Source organism: Hordeum vulgare, chromosome 4H, assembly GCF_904849725.1.
Source record: "Hordeum vulgare subsp. vulgare chromosome 4H, MorexV3_pseudomolecules_assembly, whole genome shotgun sequence".
In the NCBI taxonomy this organism is placed as follows: Eukaryota; Viridiplantae; Streptophyta; class Magnoliopsida; order Poales; family Poaceae; genus Hordeum; species Hordeum vulgare.
Genome location: NC_058521.1, coordinates 481,877,016 through 481,905,008, shown reverse-complemented (window position 1 = coordinate 481,905,008; position 27,993 = coordinate 481,877,016).

Genomic DNA, 27,993 nt, shown 5'->3' with positions numbered 1-27,993 from the left:
ACTCATGCACTTATTATCAGTAACTCTCTATGTATTAGGAGATTCAAAAAGAGACAAGTACCCCGAGGAGGAGTGTTTAGGGGTTTGGTTATCCTTGCGCATCCTCGACCCATGATAAAGTGAGGGTACTCTATATATTCCAACCCCTCCAGAGGTTAGCGGTCCATTTAGTAGCTAGAGTTCTCAACTAAACTTCTTTTTTAGTTTTCAAAAAACACACGGATTTCCCAAAATACGACACCTATCACTAATAGTCTCAAGCTCTTGACACCAGTAGTCCAAACATTACTTAAATCAATACCTCAAAACTATTGCAAGTTACTACTACACTTAAATAGCAACCTCGGTTACCTACTCATGCAAGACACACAACTCGGTGCAACAAGCATACTCTCTAAACAAGATAAGCATGATAACTCAAGAGAGTTCCAAAAGCAACCTAAATAAAAGCTCTTAAAAAGATAAAGCATGAAAACTAAGAGCTAAGCATGACAGCAGCTATGAAAAGATAAAGAACACACAAAAAGGATAAGCATGAAAATCTATGTTGTGTTCTAGGGTGGAGTGGAGTGTGTTTCTCTCCCAAACAAAGAAGGCTAGGTTTCAACTTGTTATGAACTGCACAAAAAACTAAAACAAACTAAAAGTAAAGAGTGGGACGCTCCAAGCATAGCACATAACATATGAAGTGATAAAAATATAGCATGGAGAAGGGCGAACTAATGATTGTTGATGGAGAAGGGGATGCACGGGGGCATCCCCAAGCTTAGACGCTTGAGTCTCCTTGAATATTTATTGGGGGTGCATGGGGGCATCCCCAAGCTTGAGCGCTTGACACTCATGTGTGGCACCCCGAAAGAGGGCTGACACACGTCCGTCCCCAGGATAAGGCCGAACGCACGTCAAGAGCATGATACAGAAATTCCTGGCAAAGATGGCTTTATTAATATAATGGAGTATTACAATACTGTTGCTCACAACAATATTACACAACTCCAAGACTAACTAAATGGTAGCTGAGGTCTTGATAACGCGGCAACAACGTACCTGGCTGGGCTCCATGACTCGCAGGACTGGCGGGGTTACGATCTAGAAAAATGAGTCTTCTCCTGCAACTGGTCACGTGCAAGGCCAAGTGAGTACTTTGAATGTACTCGCAAGACAACCAAATACATAGCATCCGCACAAGCAGATAACAAAGCAAGCACAATAGTTATATAATAGCTATTCTAAGCATGGCATGGAATTAACAGGAAACAAGTATAAATCCAACATATCACGTCAAGGACTAAACCTGTAACCTACCTTACTAGCATGACAAAGATCACAACAAGTGCTTAACCAGCTTGTTGTCACTGAAACTCAACTAACTCTCCTTAGAATTGTACCACAACCCTTGACATACTCGTAATCCCGTTCATATAGTCATCTGACCAGTCATCCCATAGCCTTCTCTTGGCTAACACATCATGATATCAACATCCTCTGATGTTCACACGAGACGAGTTCTATCATCAATACTAACACTGTTATGGTTAACCGTCTACTGAGGTCTGGTTGGGCTGTCCATTTCCGTGGACTCGGCTATTCGAATAGGTTTGACACTGCACAAAGGTTGCACACTTTACCCACACTCTCGAGCACTGACCTCGTGATCCCATTCGGGTGGACCAGCATTACTCCAAGGAAACTTGCCTGACCCGTGACTCTCTCATCGTACCACCAGCAATCACTCTTCCCCGGAGTCTTGCCCTGGGTGTCCCTGTGTCCTCATGACACCTGCCACCGTCATGGCCAAACTAACTGTCCCAACCGGGGACGGGTACCCAACAACTCAACTGGGCTCACAGGGTTATCACCGCCTACCTGATCGGGGTAGCACGTCTGCATAACCCTCCCTCTTTGGAGGTACCGGTGAGAGATCACGCGATCAGCTCAAGTCACGGCCGTCCCATATCGGCAAGATGTGTTAGTACGATAAAGCCCGGACAGGTGACTCGGGATCAACACCCTAAGTTTAATTTATCAATATGTTTATCAAGCTTGGTACTTAATAACTCATCATGATAATAGCGATGAATAGAATAGCAATGATAAGAACACTAAAGACTATTTCTATATCATGAACCATGCATTAATACCACAGGATGTGAATAGAAAATTATTACTTCACATGTTTTATCTATAACTGAGATCCTCAGAACCCTCGCATAAACTCAGCAAATAAATCGGTAGCCACCAGAACGGTTGTTACACACATATCTGGGACATTACCGGAATAAGTCAACCCCGACCCAAGACGGCTGGAAAGCAGCTCAGAGCATGAGGCGGTGTTGATAAGAAGAATGTGGCAGTTCCCTAAGACGGCCGAATGACAGCTCAGAGCATAGGGTCACTGCCACGGAAAGAAATTCAACAGTTGCTCGTGACGGCCGAAAAGCAGCTCAGAACACGAGCTAACTACTGACAAGAGAAGTATAAAGTAGGCATCCACCCCGGACGACCGAAAAACAACTCAGACTCAGGCATGGTGCCACTATTAAAGAAAATGCGAGCAAGGGTTCGTCAGCAATATCACACATTACATTGCTTAATCACGAACCTCGCAAATTAACTATGCAAGAGCATTTCAGAGCAAAGTGTGAGGGCATATATTACATGAAGAGTACTGCAATAGAATATACTACTGATGTTACCGTTGCATGCAAACACAGAGTAACGGTGTTACAGATGATCACATAGGGTGCAAGCAGAGCTATCACGCATATCCGAAGCTCATGATAAGAGGTTGGCTTGCCTGGGGGTCAACGAATACACCGTGAAGAAGCGCACTACGACACTGAGAAAATTTACTGGAGAGGGTTCTCTTTCGAAGGGCTCGATCAAAGGGCAATGGAAAAACGGTCATTTATACCGTGCAAACATACCATGAAAATAATATAGTTGAGACGGGCTCAGCGAGACGAAGACGTGAGCGCTGGTTTTACCTCAATCGGAGCTACGAGCGCAAAGTTATGCATGTTCGTTGTTTAGGCAGAAAAACAAATAAAAACCTGTTCATTCCCGTCTAACGAGCGAACGTCCATAACTTAGGCAGTTCGGCCGGCGGAGTTTTAAAGCAGAAAGCATATTTCAGAGAATACGCTTTTGGTAAACCGAAAGCGCATTTCGCCGACTACGCCTCCACTTAAAACGCGCGGTCCCGGGGGGTTGACCGTTCTCTCACTTACATGTGGGGACCACCTTATCCACTCCCTCCCTCTCACTTACACGCGAGGCCTAGCCCTGCTTCTCTCTCTCCTCCCGGGCTCCTTCTTCTATCTCGTGCTATCGAGCAGAGGAGGCCGAGCCGCCGGTGCAGCCGGCGACTGGAGGCCGCGGGAGGGAAGGTCGGCGGGAGCAGGGGCTCCGCCAGCCCACGCCGCGCTCGCAGGCGGTCGAGGGGGAAGCCGGGCTGGCCTACAGCTGTGCCGCCACAGCAGAGACGCCATGGCCGGCGGTCACCTCGCGGAGGAGCACTTGCAGGGCCTGCCCGTCGGAGAGGAAAGCGGCGGCGACATCACCAGGGCTAGGAAGTGCCCTGACCGAGGAGAGGGGCGAGGGGGAGCGCTCTGGAGCGGACATTACCATGGGGTCCGATGGGGGTCTCGGCCATTGGAGAGGCAAAGAGCTCCATGAGCTCAATTAGGAGGGGGAACTGGGGCTGCTGGTGCTTGCGAGCTCGGGGAGGGGCTCGGGCACCCTTAAACAGCATCAGGAGGGAGCTCTCGCGACATCGGGAGAAGCTCCGAGAATCCATTGCGGGATTCCCTTCGGTGCACACCTCCAGAGGCAAGAGGACGAGGGGGAGAGGGTTCCAGAGTGTTCACACGTGCCGGAGGAAGCTCTACGACACTCCCGGACAGCTTAGAACCAGCTAGATACAAGCTCCCGTCGACCTCAATGCACAGAGCTTAGTTTTGGCACACTCTGCACATGGTCACCATGGTGCCACGACATTGCCATGCCCCCCCCCCACAAGCTCTCAAATCATGTATAGGGTGTTCTCCAAGCTACACTGAGCTGCACTATGCATCTGGATAACCATGGGGGGCAATGAGGTGACCAAACAAACGTCAAATAGTCTCCAACAACAAGGTGTTTGTGTTGTGGTGTGGCCACCATAGTGCACCTCTTGGCATGATGTTTGGCTGAGGTTGACCACTCACTAAGGTCACTATACTGGCCAAAATTCAGCACAATCCAATAAGTCTATGGGGTACTTCCTTTGTAACTTGGCAATCTGACCAGGAATGAAGAAGAGGTTGCTGGGGTTAATTGGATAGATGAAAATGGCTGAAATTTGGAGGAGACTCGTGATTTGGGCATATGAAGTCACTGTAAAAGTTTCATACCATTTGCACAATTATAAATGGTACTTCCTTCACAGTGCTTCAATCTGGACAGAGTCTTAAATAATTTTCTAGGGAAGAATGCAGTGATGAAATGGGCTAAATTTTTGTAGACAAGATGATTTAACATAATGAATCACTCTGCAAAATTTCAACTCAAGGGGAACAAGCAATCAAGCACTTCCTTTACAAACACAAGATCTGGACAAAATTTGCAAAGGGATATTGTGCTCAATTTTTAAATTGGGGAACTTGATATTTGAGTGGAAATGATGAACATATGGATATGAGAAGCTCCACAAATTATTTGGGATTTTTCCTTGCTACCAAAATGGTAGTTCCTTTGTAAAGTACCCAAAATGCTATATTGGCATAAAATAGGAAAATGCAATTTTCCTTTATTCTATAATGGCCAATATTTTATGGGAGCTCAATAGGATCACAAAGAATATCTCTACAAGTTTTCATGAGCATTGGAGATGGATATATATTTTCTTGGATTTAATTCCTCATACAGGCAAAAGCAGGAATTAATTCCAAAGGGGAAATATTGCGTATGGCTTGGCAATATTTTTGCATATCTGGGTTCATGAGGGAAGAATGATCTCTGGGAGTATTTGGAGGATCAGCAAAGCAAGGGAAATGACAGTTCCTTTGCAAACACAAAGGCAGGATTCCCAGTTCCAATATTTCGGAGCTGGGGTTTGAAAGAGGTTCGGGGTTTACTCAGCAAGGCAAGGTGGCACAAGGACATGGGAAAAGCACTAAGTGGTTGAGGATAAACTGGATTCACCTGGTCATTTGCCAAATTTCAGAGGAAAAATCTGGGAGAGAAAATCTAGGAGGGAATCACAACACAAAAATCGATAACCCAATTTTTGGGGTGTTACATCCTGGATCTTCTTTCATCATCTTCCATCGCATACTTGAAAACTCCCTTCATACGAAACTCATCATAAGTTGATTAGAGTGGTTAGTTCCCATAGTAAAATAATTTATTATCTACTGGAAATAAAAAATTTCAGGAAGAGATACTGTTTCTCAAGATTGCCAAAAGGATTTTGCAAAGAAAAAAGCAAGCTTAAGATTTGCAAAACAATGAAAACACAAAACATGGCAGAATTTGGGAAAAACAGAACAACATGTAGTAAATAATTTTTTCGGGGCACTTCTGCAACTCAAGTCAAAAAACTCAGAACATACGACAGAAACAAAATCATATAGAGCATACTATCAAACAAATTAAGTTCAAAAATATGATTTGGTGATTTTTGGCGATTTTTTCCGTCAAGCAGACAAAATCTGTTTCTGGACAGCATGTCACAACTTTTGAACTTTCTTGCAATCAGAGGCTAAAACATGGCACAAAGCTTGAAAATAAAGATACCATAATGTTGCTACAGTAGTAACAAGCATCAAGACCACTAAAACTGAAAGTAAAAACAAATTGGGTTCCCTCCCAACAAGCGCTTTATTTTATGCCTTTGAGCTAGGCATGATGCAAAAAGATCAAGTATTATCAACTCCAAATGAATAACTTGCCCGAGTAACGGACTCATAAGGTAACTTATTCTTCTTTCGAGGGAAGTGTTCCATTCCCTTTTTAAGGGGAAATTGGAATCTTATGGTCCCTTCTTTCATGTCAATGATAGCACCAACGGTGCGGAGAAAGGATGTCCCAAAATAATTGGATATGAGGGATCACACTCATTGTCCATAATAAGAAAATCAACGGGAACATAATTATCATTGACAACAATAAGAACATCATCAATTCTCCCTAAAGGTTTCTTTATGGAAGAATCAACAAGACGAACACCAAAAGAACATTGATCAAAAGGTTTCAAATCAAGCATATCATACATTCTTTTCGGCATAACGGAGGCACTAGCTTCAACATCACATAAAGCAAAGCAAGAGAAATTATACAATTTAATCTTGACCATAGGATCCCAACCATCTTCTAGTTTTCTAGTAATAGAAGTCTCTAGTTTGAGCTTATCCTCCCTAGCTTTGATAAGAGCATTGGTAATATGCTCGGTGAAGGCAATATTGAGTGTACTAGTGTGGGGGTCTTTAGCCATTCTTTGCAAAAAGGTGATAACTTCGGGAAGACTACAATTATCAAAATCAAGATTACTACCATTAAATAAAGTGGTGGTGATGGCATTTAAGCTCATTCTTTTGGTAGTGTATAAGTTCAAAGGACCTTCTTGTCCTAAAGTTGAGGTATTAGCATCACCATTAATAGGTCCATTGGGACTAGGGATGTGATGGGATCTAATAGTTTTGAGATCCTCAACAACTTGTATAGTAGCAACGGTAGTGTGCGTAGGAAGGCTCTTAATCCTATCTTCCTCTTCTTTTTTTCTAGCCCATCTATCCTTAAGTTTGGCTAGCATTCTAATGTTCTCATTAATTTGGACTTGGATAGCATTCATGGGTGTGGTTTTCCTTTTCTCAAGGGGGGAAGTTCTAATTTTAAGCATCTCTAAATCATGAGCTATGTTGTCTACCTTCAAAGAGAGACTATCTATTTTTTCTAGTTTCTCTTCTACACTCTTGTTGAAGGCTTTTTGAGAAGTGATAAAGTCTTTAAAAGCATGCTCTCCAATTCAGAAGTGGAGTTTTTGGTGCTAGGATAAGTGTTGTTGTTCCCATGGTTGTTGGATGTGAACGGTGTAAGATTGCTACCAAAATTACTCCTATAGGCATTATTATTAAAGTTGTTCCTATAGATAAAATTAACATTAACTTGCTCTCTTTCTTGAGCAACCAAAGAATTTAAAGGAATATCATGAGGATCAATAGGAGCTTGCTTAGTAAGTAAAGACATGATCATGTCAACCTTATCATTAAGGGAGGAGATCTCCTCAACAGAATTTACCTTCCTACCTGTTGGAGCTCTCTCGGTTTGCCATTGAGAATAATTTGTCATCATCTCGTCCAATAGTTTCGTGGCAGAACCAAGTGTAGTTGACATAAAGGTTCCTCCCGCGGCTGAGTCAAACGCATTCCGCGAGGTAAAGTTCAATCCTGCATAGAAAGTTTGGATAACCATCCAAGTAGCCAGACCATGTGTAGGGCAATTCTTAACAAGAGATTTCATACGTTCCCAAGCTTGGGCAACGTGTTCATTATCCAATTGCCTAAAATTCATAATGTTACTTCTTAACTGGATAATCTTAGCAGGCGGGTAATACTTCCCAATAAAAGCATCTTTGCACTTGTCCCAAGAATCTATGCTATTCTAGGCAAAGATTGAATCCACACTTTAGCTCCACTCTCAACGAGAAAGGAAAAAAGCTTAAGTTTAACAATATCACCATCTACTTCTTTGTAATTTTGCATATCACAAAGCTCAACAAAATTATTCAAGTGCAAAGCAGCATCATCTCCAACACCGGAGAATTTATCTTTCATATCAAGGTTCCATAAAGCAGGTTTAATCTCATAGGAGGTCGCCCTAGTGGCGGGAGTAGCAATAGGAGCGCAGATAAAGTCATTGTTGTTGTGACTACTGAAGTCACACAACTTAGTGTTCTCAGTGGAAGCCATAGCAGCGGCAACAAGCCAGAACAAAGCAACTAATTTATTTGTGGTTTTTGGTATAAGACTTTAAAGCAAAAACTAGAAAGCAAACTAACAAGACTAAAAAGCAAAGGTAAAAGATAGTGTGCAACTCCCCTATCTTGAAGATTGGAGTCCCCGACAACGACACCACAAATTTTCTTGATGACGACTTGAAGGATATACTTCTTGCCCGTTGTTGGTTACCCCAAGTGGAAGGTGGAGATGTAGTCAGCAGCAGATTTCCCTTACACGGGGACTGTAAGGTTTATCGAACTAGGAGGACTTCGAGGATCAACAAGTAGGTGTCCACTTCTCTGGCGCTAGCAGAAGACGCGGACCTGCACACACAACAAATAACTTTGCTCCCAACGTGTTATAGAGGTTGTCAATCTCTCTAGCCTTGTAGTTTGCAAAGGATCAAAACCCAAGCGGGAATAGTGATAGTGATTGCAACGGAAACGTAAATAAAACCAGTAAATGGTGGAGTTGTAAACGATGGTGGTAATATGGATCAGAGTCCCAGGATGTTCACAAGTGATGTCTCTCTCCGAAAAGACGATAAAAAACTATGTTGGGTAAATAAATTACAGCTCGGCAATTGACAGATATAAACGCACCGCAGTGCTAATCCTTCTACAAGGAAGTTAGAGCCTCAAAAGTAATGGGCAGTACGCCAAGACAAGTACATCGTTTATTCATCAGCATCTACTCACTAATCTTCCACTTGAGATATCTATCCAGAACATCTCGCTGGTATTAAGTTGCGAGCCCCACCCAAAGTGTAAACTTAAAGCAATGGACAACTGCATTAACGAACTTTGTGTAAGGTAAACAATACTTGCAACCGTGGTCACAAGCACTGTTGTTTTCTCCCTGGTGGCAACAGCACATCCCCTAGTCTCATGTTTCTATCACTCAAGCTAGACATCAGGGGGCATGAACCGACAATCATGCATAACGCTCCCTCTTGGAGTTACAATCTACTACTCGGCCAAAGCAATAAAAAGCAATGGAGAACATGCATGAATCACTAAAGAACATCATATAAAAGGATAGTCAAATATATAACTCATCACAATCTGAACATAATCTCATAATCCATCGGATCCCAGCAAACCAAGCATAGCAACAACAAGAAAATTACATAGATGCCTTGATCATGTAGGGCAACTCACAAGGGCTAAACATTGAAGAACAAGATTGGAGAGAAGACATCACATAGCTACTGGTCATGGACTCATGGTCCAAGGAGGACTACTCACGGCACGTCCGGGAAGCGTCCATGGTGGTGGAGAAGCTCCCAGAGGTCAATCCTCCCTCTGGTAGGGTGACGGGAAGAGGTTTTCTGGCGCTCCCGAGATCGGGAGCGCTGCGGCGGCGAAACAATGTAGAAATTCGCGATTCTGGATATCCTGGAAGGGTTTCCTCTCGGAGAGATAAATATAGGCCGAAGGAGGGCACCAGAGGGCGTGGGCCCCACCCATGCGACCTGGTGGCGCGGCCAGGGGGGTGGGCCGTGCAGGGAGGCTGCTTGGGCGAGCCCTGGCTCCCCTCTGGCCCACCTTCGGTGCTCGGGAAGCTTCCATCACGCTGATTTTTATATATTTTTCTCAGGATTTTTGGGACTTTGTAAATTGAGGTAAAAGTCCCTGCAAAAAAAGACATCAACAGACAGATACTGGCACTGGGTGCACTGAGTTAGTAGGTTAGTCCAAATATTTGTAAAAAGATATAGAAGTGTAGCGAAACATATAACAATGTCACCCAAAAGATAATGGAACAAAAGAAATTATAGATATGTTTGGGACTTCACAACCACCACATACCTCAACTGGTCGCAGACCCCCATAACGTTCGATCAGTCGGATCACCCTGCTCATGTCGCCACTCCTGGTCGACAAGCTCTGGTAGTTGATCCAGTTGTGGAAGGTGTGCAGCTCCGCAAAGTTCTGATGGATGGACGAAGTGGGTTGAATATTTTGTATGCGGAGACTCTTAAAGGGATGGGCATTTCAATGTCCCGCCTTAGTGAGAGAAATATGCAGTTCCATGGAATTGTTCCTGGAAAAAAGGCCAAGTCACTCGGCCAGATTGCGTTGGACGTCGTTTTCGGTTCTGACAAAAAAAATCGCAAGGAGAAGTTGACATTCGAGGTGGTGGATTTCCAGAGTGCATATCATGCCATCCTTGGTCATCTGGCCTATGCTCGTTTCATGGCTCGTCCATGTAACGTGTACCTGAATATGAAGATGCCAGGGCCCAAGGGAGTCATCACAGTCACAGGCAATCGACAAAGAGCCGAAGAGTGCTTGCAACAAGGCTCTAAGATCGCTGATCAGCAGATGGCTGTGGTCGAACTGGAGGAATACCGGATGAATGCTGACCCTGCCCACCTGATGCGCTCCAAGAATCCCGCTTCCAATTCCGATTTTCAGTCGGCGGGTGAAGTCAAACGAGTGAACATCCACCAAATAGATCCTAATGGTGCTCCGACCAACATCTCAACAACACTCGACATCAAATAGGAAACCGAGCTCATCCAGTTCTTCCATGAGAACTAGGATATCTTTGCATGGAAGTCTGCTGACATGCCAGGTGTAACTAGGGAACTGGCTGAGCACAGACTGAGAGTGGATCCAAAGGTAAAGCCTGTTAAAGAGCATTTGCATCGGTCTGGAGCAGAAAAGAGGAAAGCAACCGACGAGGAGGTGGCGCGACTCTTGGAGGCGAAGTTCATACGCGAGGTCTGATACGTCCATTTTTGCATCATGTTTTCATGTTGATATTTATCGCTTCTTTGGTTGTTATTTCACTTCACGGTACAATTCTTATGCCTTTTCTCTCTTATTTTGCAAGGTTTACATGAAGAGGGAGAATGCCGGCAACTGGAATTCTGGCCTGAAAGTGGACCAAAGTTGAGATACCTATTATGCACAACTCCAAACACCGTAAAAATAAACGAGGATTTTTTTTCCTGATTTATCAAAAATACTAGGCCGAAGAAGTGCCAGAGGGGCACCAAGGGGTGCCCACAAGCCTGCACGGCGCGACCACCCCCTAGGTCGCGCCATGAGGGCTTGTGGGCAGCCCACTGGCCCACTGGCCCCCTCTTTTGCTATATGAAGGGTTTCGTCCAGGAAAAAATGGAGGAGGAGCTTTTTCGTGGATTCGCCGCCGCCACGAGGTGGAACTAGAGCAGGACCAATCTAGAGCTCCGGCAGGACGATCCTGCCAGGGAAACTTACCTCCCGGAGGGGGAAATCATCACCATCGTCATCACCAACACTCCTCTCATCGGTGGGAAATCGTCACCATCAACATCTTCATCAGCACCATCTCATCTCCAAACCCTAGTTCATCACTTGTAACCAATTTCCGTCTCGCGACTCCGATTGGTACTTGTAAGGTTGCTAGTAGTGTTGATTACTCTTTTTAGTTGATGCTAGTTGGATTACTTGGTAGAAGAGTTTATGTTCAGATCCTTGATGCTACTCATTACCTCTCTGGTCATGAATATGATTATGCTTTGTGAGTAGTTACTTTTGTTCCTGAGGACATGGGATAAGTCATGCTAATAGTAGTCATGTGAATTTGGCATTCGTTCGGTATTTTGATATGTTGTATGTTGATTTTCCTCTAGTGGTGTTATGTGAACGTCGACTACATAACACTTCACCATTATTTGGGCCTATAGGTAGGCATTGGGAAGTAGTAAGTAGATGATGGGTTGCTAGAGCGACAGAAGCTTAAACCCTAGTTTATGCGTTGCTTCGTAATGGGCTGATTTGGATCCACTAGTTTAATGCTATGGTTAGTCTTTGTCTTAATTCTTCTTTCGTAGTTCCGGATGCTTGCGAGAGGGGTTAATCATAAGTGGGATGCTTGTCCAAGTAAGAGCAGTACCCAAGCGCCGGTCCACCCACATATCAAACTATCAAAGTAACGAACGCGAATCATATGAACATGATGAAACTAACATGCCAGAAATTCCCGTGTGTCCTCGGGAGCGTTTTTACTCCTATAAGACTTTGTCCAGGCTTGTTCCTTGCTACAAAAGGGATTGGGCCACTTTGCTGCACCGTTGCTACTTATGTTACTTGTTGCTTTCTACGAATCATCTCACCACACAATCACTTGTTACCGACAATTTCAGTGCTTGCAGATATTTCCTTGCTGAAAACCACTTGTCAGATTCTTTTGCTCCTCGTTGGGTTTGACACTCTTACTTATTGAAAGGACTACGATTGATCCCCTATACTTGTGGGTCATCAAGGTCTACCACTCTAAGTGGCTCACAAAGGTCGTCGTGGTCCCCAAGAAGGACAAATCCCTTCATATGTGTATTGATTTCAAGAACATCAAAAAGGTTTGGCCGAAAGATCACTTTCCGCTCCCCCGCATTGATCAAATTGTCGATTCGACTGCGGGGTGTGAGAATTTATCATTTTTTTGATGCTTATTCTGGCTACCATCCGATCTGTCTGTTTGGTCCAGATGAAATAAAAACGGCCTTCATCATCCCTTTTGGGTGTTTCTGCTATATCACCATGCCTTTTGGTTTGAAGGATGCTGGCGCCACTTTCATGCGTATGATCCAGAAGTGCCCGCTTGATCAAATCAGTCGGAACATCGAAGCGTACATGTATGATATTGTGGTCAAGTATCGTAAAGATTCAGACCTACTGACTGACCTGGCAGAGACATTCGCCAACCTAAGAAAGTATGACATTGATACATCTCCAACGTATCTATAATTTCTGATGGTTTCATGCTATTATGTTGTCAAACTTTGGATGTTTTGCATGCCTTTTATTTATTTTCTGGGACTAACTTATTAATCTAGTGCCAGTTCCTGTTTTTTCCATGTTTTGACCCCTTTCAGAGGAGATTTTGAAATGGAGTCCAAACGGAAGAAAATTTCCAAAAAGATTTTTTCTGGAACGGAAGAAGATCGGAGAGCTTGGGGGCCAAGACAGAAGAGCCCCAGGGCCCCCACAAGCCCTCACCCCGCGGCCAGGGGGGTCGCGCCATGCAGGCTTGTGGGCCCCCTGGAGGTCCCATGACCTAGATCTTGTGCCTATAAATTCCCAAATATTCCCAAAAAAATCAGGGGAGCATCGTAATCACTTTTCCCCCACCGCAAGCTTCTGTCTCGGCAAGATCCCATCTGGGGCACGTCCTGGTGCTCTGCCGGAGGGGGGATTCGGATACGGAAGGCTTCTCCATCAACACCATGACCTCTCTGATGATGCGTGAGTAGTTCACCATAGACCTACGGGTCCATAGCTAGTAACTAGATGGCTTCTTCTCTCTCTTGGATCTTCAATACAAAGTTATCCATGATCTTCATGGAGATCTATCTGATGTAATCTTCTTTTGCGGTGTGTTTGTCGAGATCTGATGAATTTTGGATTTACGATCAGATTATCTATGAATATTATTTGAGTTTATTCTGATCTCTCTTATGCATGATTTCATATCCTTGTAATTCTCTTCGAGTTGTGGGTTTTGTCTGGCCAACTAGATCTATGATTCTTGCCATGGGAGAAGTGCTTGGTTTTGGGTTCATACCGTGCGGTGACCTCACCCAGTGACAGAAGGGGTAGCGAGGCACGTATCTTGTTGTTGCCATCAAGGGTAAAAAGATGGGGTTTTCATCATTGGTTTAAGATTATCCCTCTACATCATGTCATCTTGCTTAAAGCATTACTCTGTTCATCATGAACTCAATACACTAGATGCATGCTGGATAGCGGTCGATGTGTGGAGTAATAATAGTAGATGCAGAAAGTATCGGTCTTCTTGTCTCGGACGTGATGCCTATATGCTAGATCATTTCCTTAGATATCGTCATGACTTTGCGCGGTTCTATCAATTGCTCGACAGTAATTTGTTCACCCACCGTAATACTTGCTATTTTGAGAGAATCCTCTAGTGAACACTATGGCCCCCAGTGTCTACTCCACACCATATTTTCATCCTTACACTTTTTTACTTCGTTGCACTTTCCGCCTTCAGATTTCACTTTGCAAACAAGCTTGCAGGGATTGACAAGCCCTTTGAAGCGCTGGGTGCAAGCTTGTTTGTGTTTGCGCAGGTACTCTGGACTTGACGAGACCCTCCTTCTGGATCGATACCTTGGTTCTCAAACTGAGGGAAATACTTATTGCTCCTGTGCTACATCACCCTTTCCTATTCAAGGGAAAACCCAATGCAAGCCCAATCTCCGTCAACGTGTCAATTTCTGGCGCTGTTGTTTGAGAAGTAGCAGAAGGAATTCTGGCGCCGTTGCCGGGGAGGAAGATCAAGTCAAGAACTCATCCAAGTAAGTGTCACAAACTCATCTCTTGCATTTACTTTGTTTGCCAGTTGCCTCTCGTTTTCCTCTCCCCCACTTCACCAATTTGCCTTTTTCGTTCGCCCTTTTTCTTGCCCGCTTTTTGTTTGCTTGTGTGCTTGCTTGCTTGCTGAAGTCACCATGAACGAAAACACCAAACTTTGTGACTTCTCGAATACTAATAATAATGATTTTATTAGTACTCCGATTGCTCCCGCCACTAGTGCGGAGTCATACGAAATCAATGCCGCTTTCCTGAATCTTGTTATGAAAGAGCAATTCTCTGACCATCCTAGTGAAGATGCTGCATCCCATCTCAATACCTTCATTGAGCTTTGTGATATTCAAAAGAAAAAAGATGTGGATAATGACGTGATTAAATTGAAGCTTTTTCCTTTCTTGTTGCGAGATCGCGCAAAAACTTGGTTTTCTTCTTTGCCCAAAAATAGTATCGATTCTTGGGATAAGTGCAAAGATGCTTATATATCCAAGTATTTTCCGCCGGCTAAGATCATCTCTCTCCGTAATGATATGATGAATTTCAAGCAACATGATCATGAGCATGTTGCACAAGCTTGGGAGAGAATGAAATTTATGATTAGAAATTGTCCCGCTCATGGCTTGAGCCTTTGGATGATTATTCAAATCTTTTACGCTGGCTTGAATTTCGCTTCTAGAAATATCTTGGACTCCGCCTCAGGTGGAGCGTTCATGGAAATCACGTTAGGAGAAGCCACCAAGATCTTAGACAACATCATGACAAACTACTCTCAATGGCACACTGAAAGGTCACCTACTAGTAAGGAGGTACACGCTATAGAAGAAATTAACTCATTGAGTGCTAAGATGGATGAGTTAATGAATTTGGTTGCTAGTAGAAGTGCTCCTTTGGATCCTAATGATATGCCTTTGTCTTCTTTGATTGAGAGTAGCAACGCTAGTTTGGACGTTAATTTTGTTGGTAGGAATAACTTTGGCAACAACAATGCTTTTAGAGGAAACTATGTTCCTAGGCCTTTTCCTAGTAACTCGTCTAATAATTTTGGCAACTCCTACAACAATACTCATGGAAATTACAATAGATTACCCTCTGATCTAGAGAGTAATATCAAAGAGTTCATCAACTCTCAAAAGATTTTCAATATGTCCATAGAGGAAAAACTACTCAAAATTGACGATTTGGCTAAGAGCGTTGATAGGATTTCTTGTGATGTTGATGCTTTGGAAGTTATATGTGCTCCTCCCAAAATCAACATGGATGAAACTTTGAAAGCTATGCGTGTTTCCATGATTGAGAGCCAAGAAAGAACCGCCCAAATTCGTGCTAGACATGAATGGCTTAAAAAGGCGTGTTCTCGTGATGAGAATCACGAAGATCTTAAAGTGCTTGGTGTGACTCCCATTGAATCTTTGTTTTCTTGTGTCAAACCTAATGATTATGGGGCAGGATATGAATCCACTTTGGTTGAAAAGTGCCCCAATGATTCGGAGTCTGTCTATCTTGATGCTAAGAGCATTAAAAGTGGAGTAGAAGACGTTAAACTTTGAGTAGTAATGAAATTACTACCGTGGATTTCAAGGAATTCAATGTAACATCCCAATTTTCCTAATTGGGAATGTTTTACATTGTAGCTAAGCATCTATGCATATTGATTTAAATAAAGTTTGCATTTGAATTCTTTCGACTTTTGCTTTTGCATTTCTATTTTCTTTTCTTCACACGAGAAGTGCCGGGAAATAATCTCTTGCACGCAAGAGAGAGCGGAGGAAAATGACCCTCCAAAGTGTGAGGCATTTTTGAAATATTTTGAGCCAAGAAAGCCAAAGTTTTATCGTGAAAATAATTGCAAAAAGAAAATATAGCATAAGGGATTTTTTTCTGAAAAAAAACATTTTTTTAAGTTTTTATTTTTGCCTTGGAAAAATGTTAATCGGGTAGAGGATATTTTCTGATCATTTTGGTATATAATATCCTATATTAATTATTTCACTTGTTTCCTTTTTTCGTTTTAGTTTCTGTTAAAAAAATGGGAGATATTTTTCCTGGGGCGAGATCCCCATCGGTGGGAATCCAAATCCCCTGCCCAACCGACGAGCACCTCCAGCGCACCTCTTCTTTCCTTATTTCTTTTTCTTTTTCTTTCCCCTTTTCTTTTCTTTCTTTTTTATTCTCTCTCTTTCCTTCCCTCTTCTTCTTCCTTCCATCTTTCTGTTCCCCGTGATATTCCTGCACAGCGAACCTGCAACTTCCATGGCCGGCCGATTTCCTACCCGTCTATGCCTACCCCCTCCACCTATAAAAACCGAACCCCCACGCAGCCCTCGCCCCGTTCCACCCCCACGCCGCCCTGCCCGAGCCCCACGCCGCCCGCACAGCTCGTCGGAGCTCCCCTTCGAGCTAGTAGCAGAAAACTGTTGTTGTCTCCCCCGTCGCCCTGCTGCCTCCCCCTACTGCCTCCCCGACGCCCGGAGCCGACCGCCCCCTCCTCCGCCGCCCCACCCTGCTCGCGACTAGCTCCCCCCCCCCCTCGCCGGAATAGCCACCGGAGCTGCCTAGGTCCTCTCAGCCACGGTGAGCCTCCCCCTCCTCTAGTTTCCTTCTTGTTGTTTTTTTTCACCGTAGGATCTTAGATCAATGGGTTAGATTAGATGTGCATACCCCTTCTGGTCTTACACAAAAAACCGAACCGGTTTTTCTGTCACTTAAACTAAGCCGGGTAGTTTTCTTTAGATTGCGGCCGTGTGTTAGTTTTCCCTCGCAGCAAACACCCATCAGCAAATCAGAAACTGCCACGTGTACCACTGTCTGTTAGAATCTGTTTTCTCTTTTTCTATTTAATACCAAAACAGAGAAAGTTTCAAATTTGTTTTGATCATAGCTTTTGATCCCGAATTCCAATGGAGTTGAAACGTTTTCTAGTAGATCACAAATTTTCTTTAGTTTTGAAAAACATATAATTTGTCTATGTTTGAAATTTTCAATTTTGAATTAGATCAGATTTAGTTTAAACCTTGTTTTGCTTATTCCAGGAGTTCAAAAAATGATTTTGATTTTATTCTTTTTTCTACTGCTTCCTAGTGATTATATATTACTGTGGTATAAGTTTCATATTTTTTTAAATATTTTTACTTGGGGTTTTAACAGAAACAAGTTTCTGCCTTAGGGACGTGTAGTGAATTCTTTCACTTAGGCCATAGCAACTTTATACTTGTGATGTTATTTTACTTGTTGATTGATTGTAGTGCTTATGGTCTGTATTTTTTTGTATCGGTAGATCACCCGGAGTGCGAAGCTTGTTACTTAGAAGCGCTCGATCAAGACAACTATCATCAAGGCAAGTCATTTTGATCATACTATCTCCTATGTTTTTTGATGCATGGTAGTTTCACCTTTCTTTGCCCAATTGCATGCTGCTTAGGTACTTGGAAATTTTAGTATAGGTTGTAGTATCATGTGGTAGGCACACAACAACCCCGATACTTGGCCCCGGGACGACAAATTTCATATTGCTATGCTTGAGTAGACGGGATTTCGGTTGAGTGCATAACACGAGTGATGCGAGGTTGATTAAATAATCAAGAACGGTTAAGACAAGATTTTCAAGACCTCGTGATGCAATGCAACTCTGGGTGAAGGACGGTTGATCAGCTCCCTGGAGAAACCAGTGGATGACCCGGGATGCTGGAGACGGCCATGACACCTTGCGGAAAGCTTCACCCAGGCTCGAAGAGACGGACGGAGGCTTCAAGACCCAAGGCTTACCTGCACAGCCACAAGTCATTATGGGCTCTGGCTTGGTTGGACAACGCGGCGATTCTGGACAGGTGGTGCTAGTAGATGTAGAAGAACGGTAGGAATGGATGGGCACCGACAGGGATTCAGAGGGACCCGTTGAAAGAACATGTTTTGATCATCCGGTCTTCAAACACCCTGAAGTGCGAGGACATACTCAGAGGCGATCAAATCTTGTGGGGAATGTGTGCAAAACTCTGCAGAGTGCCCAGACTTAATCGATTAGCCGTGTCCACGGTCATGGACAACTTGAGCCGAAGGCATTGAAATTCCCCTGAACTCTTGACACAACTTAATAATGATGTGGGTGTTAACAACAACTCGGGTACGAGAATTGGTTGGCGGAACCATCTCGTTAACAACAAACAATGTAGTAATATTTTGTTTCCAGCCCCTCTTGTTGTAGGAGAAAATTGGCTTTATGCAAAACTTATAGCCCCACCTGCCAAATATGCATGTAGAGATAGTTGATTATTATTTTTACCCCTCTCTTTGATGACTTGCCGGCATATTCCATATGCTGACCTACTCGGCTGTAACGTATCATGTTGTAGAGTACTTTTCTGTCCAGGAGTGAGCCTACGATCTACGCTCAGCGACATGCCCTGGAGTCGGATGGACTCATCTACCTGATGCTTCCGCTAGTCTTCGTTAGATATCTCATGAGATGGCCTTCAGCCACTTTATTGTAATCCATTATTGTAATAAAGTACTCGATATGAGATTTCGATTAATAAAGCTGTGTGATTGAACTCTTGATATATACATTAATGTACTGAGTGTGTACCAGCATGATCTTGGGATGGTACGGAAACACCAGAGGCTTGACTCGTCTTGAGTCGGGTCGCTACAGAAATGGTATTCAGAGCACACGCTGACCGTAGGACGTAACCTCTAGGAATGGAAAATCCTTACGAAGAAAACTATTTTCTTATGTCTATAAATCCTCTATTTCCTCTTCTGATCATTTCTGACTTCTCTCCGATTTTCCAATGTTTTAGATGGCCACCTTCATCCCCGTTAAGTTCACGGAGTTTTGCCAGCCCGACGCCACTATGCCTTTCGGAAAGGAGCTGATACAGATCACCAAGGACTTGAGGATTGCTCTGCCGACTATCGCAGGGAAGCCGACTTCGTCTTACCCGGAGGATTCACGCTACAGGATCGAGGTGCACGTTCCCGGAAGGACATTCGAGCCGCGCACTGAGCCGGTGGATTTCAAGTTCATCGCACCCAACTGGATTCTCGGAAGGGACATGGCGGTCCATTGTGCACTCGGACGTATCAAGGAAGTGTACAGAGGCTGCCCTATTTCACCGGAACTATTCACGGTATCCCGGAGAAGAGAAGATGGAGAAATCATCTCAAGCAAGACCAAGGACGCTCTCCTGTCCTATGCCCAGACTTTGGAGAAGCACAGCGGGACTCTGGAGCATCGTGTGATCAAGGACGCCAGGAAGATCAAGCAACTGTCGCTCCGCGAACTCGAACTCGAAGAAGCAGCCCGGGAAGCCCACTATGAGCACGAATTGGAGGTGAAGGACTTTCTGGAGAGGATCGAGAAGCTGAAGACTCGAGTTGCATACCTGGAGGAGGAACTGGACATGGGCGAGAACCTTCATCCCGAAGGTGACGTAGCCCCCTTGATCAACAATGACGAGGACTATGAAGAAAGCTCCACCGAAGGACCCACCACCATGCTTTTCTGAGGAGGACACTTAGACAAGACCACCAAATTTATTTTATCGTTAAATGTTTAGGCCGATGTTTAGGTTATCGAATTTTGTATCCCCGTGTGAACCTTTGTGATGGTATTGAATAAAATGTGTGGTGTGATACTTGTTTGTTGCATTTCATATGGGTAGTGTAATTACTCTTAGACCATTGTTCTATGCTAATCTCACCCCTCTACAAACATCAGATGCCTCCGAGACGTGCCCCTGCTTCCAACTTTCCGCCGGAACTCACCCAGTTGATTCGGCAACAGAATACCCTGATGCAGCTGATCATCCAGAACCAGAACAATAACAACAACCATCATCCACCCCAGGCCGACAATCTCACCCGTTTCCTGAGGTTGAACCCTCTGACTTTCTCCAGCAGCATTGATCCCATTGTGGCAGATGATTGGCTCCGCAAGATGGAGCGGGAACTTATCACTGCTGGTTGTACTGAAGCTGAGAAGGTGCGCTTTGCCGTGCATCAACTTGAAGGCCCTGCAGCTGCATGGTGGGAGAACTACACCACCACATACCCCATTGCTGGAGTCACTTGGGAGCAGTTCAAGCAAGCCTTTCGTACCGCACATGTCTCAGCTGGTGCAATGAGTCTGAAGAAGCGTGAGTTTCGCAACTTACGCCAGGGAAACCGCTCTGTGGCTCAGTATGTCGATGAATTCAGCATGCTCGCCCGTTATGCACCTGGAAATGCGGCCGATGATGCGGCCAAGCAGGAAAAGTTCTTGGAGGGACTCAATGATGAGCTGAGCATTCAGCTGACTGTAGCCACCTTCAACAACTACCAGGAGTTGGTAGATAAGGCCCTCATCTTGGAGGGGAAACACCAGCAGATGGAGAACCATAAGCGGAAGTATGGGAATGGAAAGTTCAACTCCGGCACTCAGCAGAAGCCTCGCTACACTCCCTATTCAGGGAATACCGGGACTGGATCCGGTAAGTTTGAAGGACACGTCCAGCATAACCACCCAGTGCACAACCATGGAGGCCACAACCATGGAGGAAATGGGAACCACCGCAACAACAAAAACTTCAAGAATGGCGGTACTAGCACTCAGCATCATTCAGCTCCAGCTCAGAAGGATCTGAATCACATCACCTGCTTCAAGTGTCAGAAGACGGGACACTATGCCACTGAATGTCCCCAGAACAAGCAGGGGAATGGAAACGGCAACGGCAACTCTGCAGCAAAGAAGCCCAATCCTTTTCCTCGAGCTCAGGTGAATCACATTGATGTTGAAGAGGTCTATGATCACCCCGATACTGTGGTTGGTAAGTTTTTGCTAAACTCATGTCCAGTATTGGTACTTTTTGATTCTGGTGCAACGCATTCATTCATATCAAGGGTAGTTGTGGAAAAATATAGTTTGCCAACTAGAACCCTCAGCCAGCCTATTAAGGTCAGTTCCCCAGGAGGCATGATGACAGCCGGGATAGGATGCCATGCTTTGAGTCTCAACATCGGGAACCATAATTTTCCCACCGACCTCATCGTATTAGAATCCCAGGGATTGGATGTAATCCTAGGCATGGATTGGTTGGCCAAGTATGAAGGGAATATTGATTGTCCCCTTAAGTCTATTTTGCTCACCACCCCCGAGCAAAAGCGGATTAAGTACGTGTCTCAGCGCCCGACACGGAGTAAACGAGTAAACTCTCTCACGGGAGTAGTCCAGGAGGAAGTACCGATTGTACAGGAATACCCAGATGTATTTCCGGAGGAATTGCCGGGCATGCCACCTGATAGAGAGATTCAGTTCCTGATCGAGCTATTACCCGGAACAGTCCCGATATCCAAGAGACCCTATCGGATGCCCGCAAATGACTTGGTAGAAATCAAGAAGCAAATTAAGGAGTTGTTGGACAAAGGGTATATTCACCCAAGTTCCTCACCTTGGGGAGCCCCAGTGCTCTTGGTTGAAAAGAAGGATAAGACCTTGAGAATGGTTGTCGATTATCGTGCATTGAACGAGGTGACCATCAAGAACAAGTACCCCTTGCCGATGATCAACGATCTGTTTGACCAGTTAGTTGGAGCCCGAATATTCTCCAAGATCGATCTTCGATCCGGGTATCATCAGTTGAAGATTCGTGAACAGGATATACCCAAGACAGCCTTCACCACTCGGTACGGCTTGTACGCGTACACGGTCATGTCATTTGGATTGACTAATGCTCCGGCATATTTTACGAATCTGATGAACAAGGTATTTATGGAATACTTGGACAAGTTTGTCGTGGTGTTCATCGATGACATACTGATATTCTCCAAGAACGAGGAGGAACAAAAGGAACATCTGCGTCTAGTTCTGGAGAAACTTCGAGAGCATAAGTTGTATGCAAAGTTTAGCAAATGTGAGTTTTGGTTGAAGGTAGGCGGATTCCTCGGACACGTCATCTCAGGAGAAGGAATAGCAGTGGACCCTACCAAGGTCGTAGCAGTCACCGAATGGGTAGCACCCACTTCAGTCAAGGAGATCTGCAGTTTCCTCGGACTTGCCGGATATTACCGGAGGTTCATTGAGAATTTCTCAAAGATCGCCAAGCCCATGACAGAGTTGTTGAAGAAGGAGTCCAAGTATGTTTGGACTGAGGAATGTGAAACAAGTTTTCAAGAGTTGAAGAAACGTCTGGTTACAGCCCAGTGCTGATATTGCCGAACATTCGGAAGGATTTCCAGGTTTACTGTGACGCTTCTCGTCAAGGACTCGGAGGAGTGCTCATGCAAGAAGGTAAAGTTGTAGCCTATGCATCCAGACAGCTCAGACCCCATGAGTTGAATTACGCCACACATGACTTGGAACTAGCAGCCGTAGTGCACGCTCTCAAGACCTGGAGACATTTCCTGATCGAAAATAGTTGTGATGTGTACACTGATCACAAGAGCCTGAAATATGTCTTCACACAGAAGGAGTTGAACCTCAGACAGAGGCGATGGCTAGAATTGATCAAGGACTATGACATGAGATTGCATTATCACCCAGGCAAGGCAAATGTTGTAGCCGATGCGTTGAGCCGCAAGAGTTATGTGAACACACTCATAGCAGGAGGGTTACCCTAGGAGTTAGCCGATGACCTCCGAGAGCTCAAATTGGAAATAGTTCCAAGAGGATTTGTTGCCACACTAGAAATTCAGTCCACTTTGACAGAAAAGATCCGCGAGGCACAGAAATCAGAAAAGGAGATAGCTGAGATTAAGCAGAAAATGAAAGACAGGAAGGCTAAAGGTTTTCGTGAGGATGAACACGGAACTTTATGGTTTGGGGATCGCATTTATGTGCCCAATGATCCCTAACTCAGGAAGTTGATACTTCAGGAGGCCCATGATTCCCCGTACTCGAAACACCCCGGCAACACCAAGATGTATCTGGATCTGAAAGAAAGTTTCTGGTGGACAGGAATGAAGAAAGACATTGCCGAGTTCGTAGCAATATGCGATGTTTGTCAGCGAGTAAAAGCCGAGCATCAGAAGGCAACAGGTTTGCTCCAACCTCTGCCGATACCCGAGTGGAAATGGGAAAAGCTTGGTATGGACTTCATCACAGGATTACCCAGGACCCGTTCTGGCTATGATTCTATTTGGGTTATGGTCGATCGTTTGACCAAGGTAGCTCACTTCATTCCTGTGAAGACTACTTACACGAGTGCCAAGCTGGCCAAGATATATATGACCAGGATCGTATGTCTGCACGGAGTACCGAAGAGTATTGTGTCAGATAGAGGGACTCAGTTCACATCAAAATTTTGGCACCAACTGCATGAAACCTTGGGAACGAGATTGGAGTTCAGTACAGCTTTTCACCCACAGACAGATGGACAGACCGAGAGAGTCAATCAGATTCTAGAGGACATGTTGAGAGCTTGCGCACTAGATTATGGGTCTAGTTGGGATGACAATTTGCCTTATGCCGAGTTCTCATACAACAACAACTACCAGACCAGTCTGAAGATGGCCCCTTTCGAAGCTCTATATGGAAGGAGGTGCAGAACACCGTTGATGTGGGATGGAGTTGGAGACCGACAACTTTTTGGTCCCGACCTTATCTGAGATTCTGAAGAGAAGGTCAAGCTAATTCGTGACCGACTCAAGATAGCTCAGTCCAGGCAGAAAAGTTATGCTGACAGCAAACGCAAGGAAGTAACATACGAAGTGGGAGACCGAGCATATCTTCGGGTGTCTCCACTTCGAGGAATCAAGAGATTTGGTGTGAAAGGAAAGTTAGCACCCCGATTCATTGGCCCCTACAAAATTCTTGAACGTAGAGGCGAAGTTGCATATAAACTGGAACTGCCGGAAGGATTGTCCGGAGTTCATGATGTCTTCCATGTTTCCCAATTGAAGAAATGCCACGCTGAGATGGCCGATGTTCCGTTGAGAGATACAGTGCCCCTAGAGGCCATACAACTTGACAGTGATCTGACGTACGAGGAGAAACCCATCAGGATTCTCGAGACTGCCAACAGAGTTACCCGCAGCAAAATCATCAAGTTCTGCAAGGTGTTGTGGAGCCACCACACCGAGGAAGAAGCCACCTGGGAACGAGAAGAGGATCTTCGTCGAGACCACCCGCACCTATTTTCTAGCCAACCCGAATCTCGAGGGCGAGATTCATCTTAAGGTGGGTAGGTTTGTAACATCCCAATTTTCCTAATTGGGAATGTTTTACATTGTAGCTAAACATCTATGCATATTGATTTAAATACAATTTGCATTTGAATTCTTTCGACTTTTGCTTTTGCATTTCTATTTTTTTTCTTCACACGAGAAGTGCCGGGAACTAATCTCTTGCACGCAAGAGAGAGCGGAGGAAAATGACCCTCCAAAGTGTGAGGCATTTTTGAAATATTTTGAGCCAAGAAAGCCAAAGTTTTATCGTGAAAATAACTGCAAAAAGAAAATATAGCATAAGGGATTTTTTCTGAAAAAAACATTTTTTTAAGTTTTTATTTTAGCCTTGGAAAAATGTTAATCGGGTAGAGGATATTTTTCTGATCATTTTGGTATATAATATCCTATATTAATTATTTTATTTGTTTCCTTCTTTTTCGTTTTAGTTTCTGTTAAAAAAACAGGAGATATTTTTCCTCGGGCGAGATCCCCATCGCTGGGAATCCAAATCCCCTGCCCAACCGACCAGCACCTAAAGCGCACCTCTTCTTTCCTTATTTTTTTTCTTTTTCTTTCCCCTTTTATTTTCTTTCTTTTTTCTTCTCTCTCTTTCCTTCCCTCTTCTTCTTCCTTCCATCTTTCTGTTCCCCGTGATATTCCTGCACAGCGAACCTGCAACTTCCATGGCCGGCCGATTTCCTACCCGTCTATGCCTACCCCCTCCCCCTATAAAAACCGAACCCCCACGCCGCCCTCGCCCCGTTCCACCCCCACGCCACCCTGCCCGAGCCCCACATCGCCCGCACAGCTCGCCGGAGCTCCCCTTCGAGCTAGCAGCAGAAAACTGTTGCTGTCTCCCCCGTCGCCCTGCTGCCTCCCCGTGCTGCCTCCCCGACGCCCGGAGCCGACCGCCCCCTCCTCCGCCGCCCCACCCTGCTGGCGACCAGCTCCCCCCCCCCTCGCCGGAATAGCCACCGGAGCTGCCCAGCTCCTCTCAGCTACGGTGAGCCTCTCCCTCCTCTAGTTTCCTTCTTGTTGTTTTTTTCCACCGTAGGATCTTAGATCAATGGGTTAGATTAGATGTGCATACCCCTTCGGGTCTTACACAAAAAACCGAACCGGTTTTTCTGTCACTTAAACTGAGCCAGGTAGTTTTGTTTAGATTGCGGCCATGTGTTAGTTTTCCCTCGCAGCAAACACCCATCAGCCAATCAGAAACTGCCACGTGTACCACTGTCTGTTAGAATCTGTTTTCTCTTTTTCTGTTTAATTCCAAAACAGAGAAAATTTCAAATTTTCTTTGATCATAGCTTTTGATCTCGAATTCCAATGGAGTTGAAACTTTTTCGAGTAGATCACAAATTTTCTGTAGTTTTTAAAAACATATAATTTGTCTATGTTTGAAATTTTCAAATTTGAATTAGATCAGATTTAGTTTATACCTTCTTTTGCTTATTCCAGGAGTTTAAAAAATAATTTTGATTTTATTCTTTTTGCTACTGCTTCCTAGTGATTATATCTTACTGTGGTATAAGTTTCAAATGTTTTTACATATTTTAACTTGGGGTTTTAACAGAAACAAGTTTCTGCCTTAGTGACGTGTAGTGAATTCTTTCACTTAGGCCATAGCAACTTTATACTTGTGATGTTATTTTACTTGTTGATTGATTGTAGTGCTTATGGTGTGTATTTTTTTGTATCGGTAGATCACCCAGAGTGCGAAGCTTGTTACTTAGAAGCGCTCGATCAAGACAACTATCATCAAGGCAAGTCATTTTGATCATACTATCTCCTATGTTTTTCGATGCATGGTAGTTTCACCTTTCTTTGCCCAATTGCATGCTTCTTAGGTACTTGGAAATTTTAGTATAGGTTGTAGTATCATGTGGTAGGCACACAACAACCCCGATACTTGGCCCCGGGACGACAAATTTCATATTGCTATGCTTGAGTAGACGGGATTTCAGTTGAGTGCATAACACGAGTGGTGCGAGGTTGATTAAATAATCAAGACCGGTTAAGACAAGATTTTCAAGACCTCGTGATGCAATGCAACTCTGGGTGAAGGACGGTTGATCGGCTCCTTGGAGAAACCAGTGGATGACCCGGGATGCTGGAGACAGCCATGAGATCTTGCGGAAAGCTTCACCCAGGCTCGAAGAGACGGATAGAGGCTTCAAGACCCAAGGATTACCTGCACAGCCACAAGTCCTCATGGGCTCTGGCTTGGTTGGACAATGCGGCGACTCTGGACAGGCGGTGCTAGCAGATGTAGAAGAATGGTAGGAATGGATGGGCACCAACAGGGATTCAGAGGGACCCGTTGAAAGACCATGTTTTGATCATCCGGTCTTCAAACACCCTGAAGTGCGAGGACATACTCAGAGGCGATCAAATCTTGTGGGGAACGTGTGCGAAACTCTACAGAGTGCCCAAACCTAATCGATTAGCCGTGTCCACGGTCATGGACAACTTGAGCCGAAGGCATTGAAATTCCCCTGAACTCTCGACACAACTTAATAATGATGTGGGTGTTAACAACAACTCGGGTACGAGAATTGGTTGGCGGAACCATCTCGTTAACAACAAACAATGTAGTAATATTTTGTTTCCAGCCCCTCTTGTTGTAGGAGAAAATTGGCTTTATGCAAAACTTATAGCCCCACCTGCCAAATATGCATGTAGAGAAAGTTGATTATTATTTTTACCCTCTCTTTGATGACTTGCCGACATATTCCATATGCTGACCTACACGGCTGCAACGTATCATGTTGTAGAATACTTTTCCGACCAGGTGTGAGGCTACGATCTATGCTCAGCGACATGCCCTGGAGTCGGATGGACTCGTCTACGTGATGCTTCCGCTAGTCTTCGTTAGATATCTCATGAGATGGCCTTCAGCCACTTTATTGTAATCCATTATTGTAATAAAGTACTCGATATGAGATTTCGATTAATAAAGTTGTGTGATTGAACTCTTGATATATACATTAATGTACTCACTGTGTACCAGCATGATCTTGGGAAGGTGGTACGGAAACACCAGAGGCTTGACTCGTCTTGAGTCGGGTCGCTACATTCAATTATGATAGTTTCTCCTTAATTGAATGCATTTCTTTGCTGCAATCCATGTAGAACTCTCGACACGCTTATAGCCAAAACAAAGCCTTTACCGATCATATCATCGAAGCTATGATGAAAGCTCTTGAAGAGAAACTTGAGTTGGAAGTCTCTATCCCTAGAAAGCTTCATGATGAGTGGGAACCTACCATCAAAATTAAAATCAAAAACTATGAGTGCAATGATTTGTTTGATTTGGGTGCTAGTGTTTCTGTGATTCCAAAATCTTTATGATGTTCTCGGTTTTAATGAGATTGAAGAGTGTTCTCTTAATTTGCATCCTGCTGATTCTACTGTTAAGAAACCCATGGGAAGGATCAGTGATGTTCTTATTATTGCAAATAGGAACTATGTACCCGTGGATTTCATTGTGCTTGACATTGATTGCAATCCTACATGCCCTATTATTCTTGGTAGACCTTTCCTAAGGACTA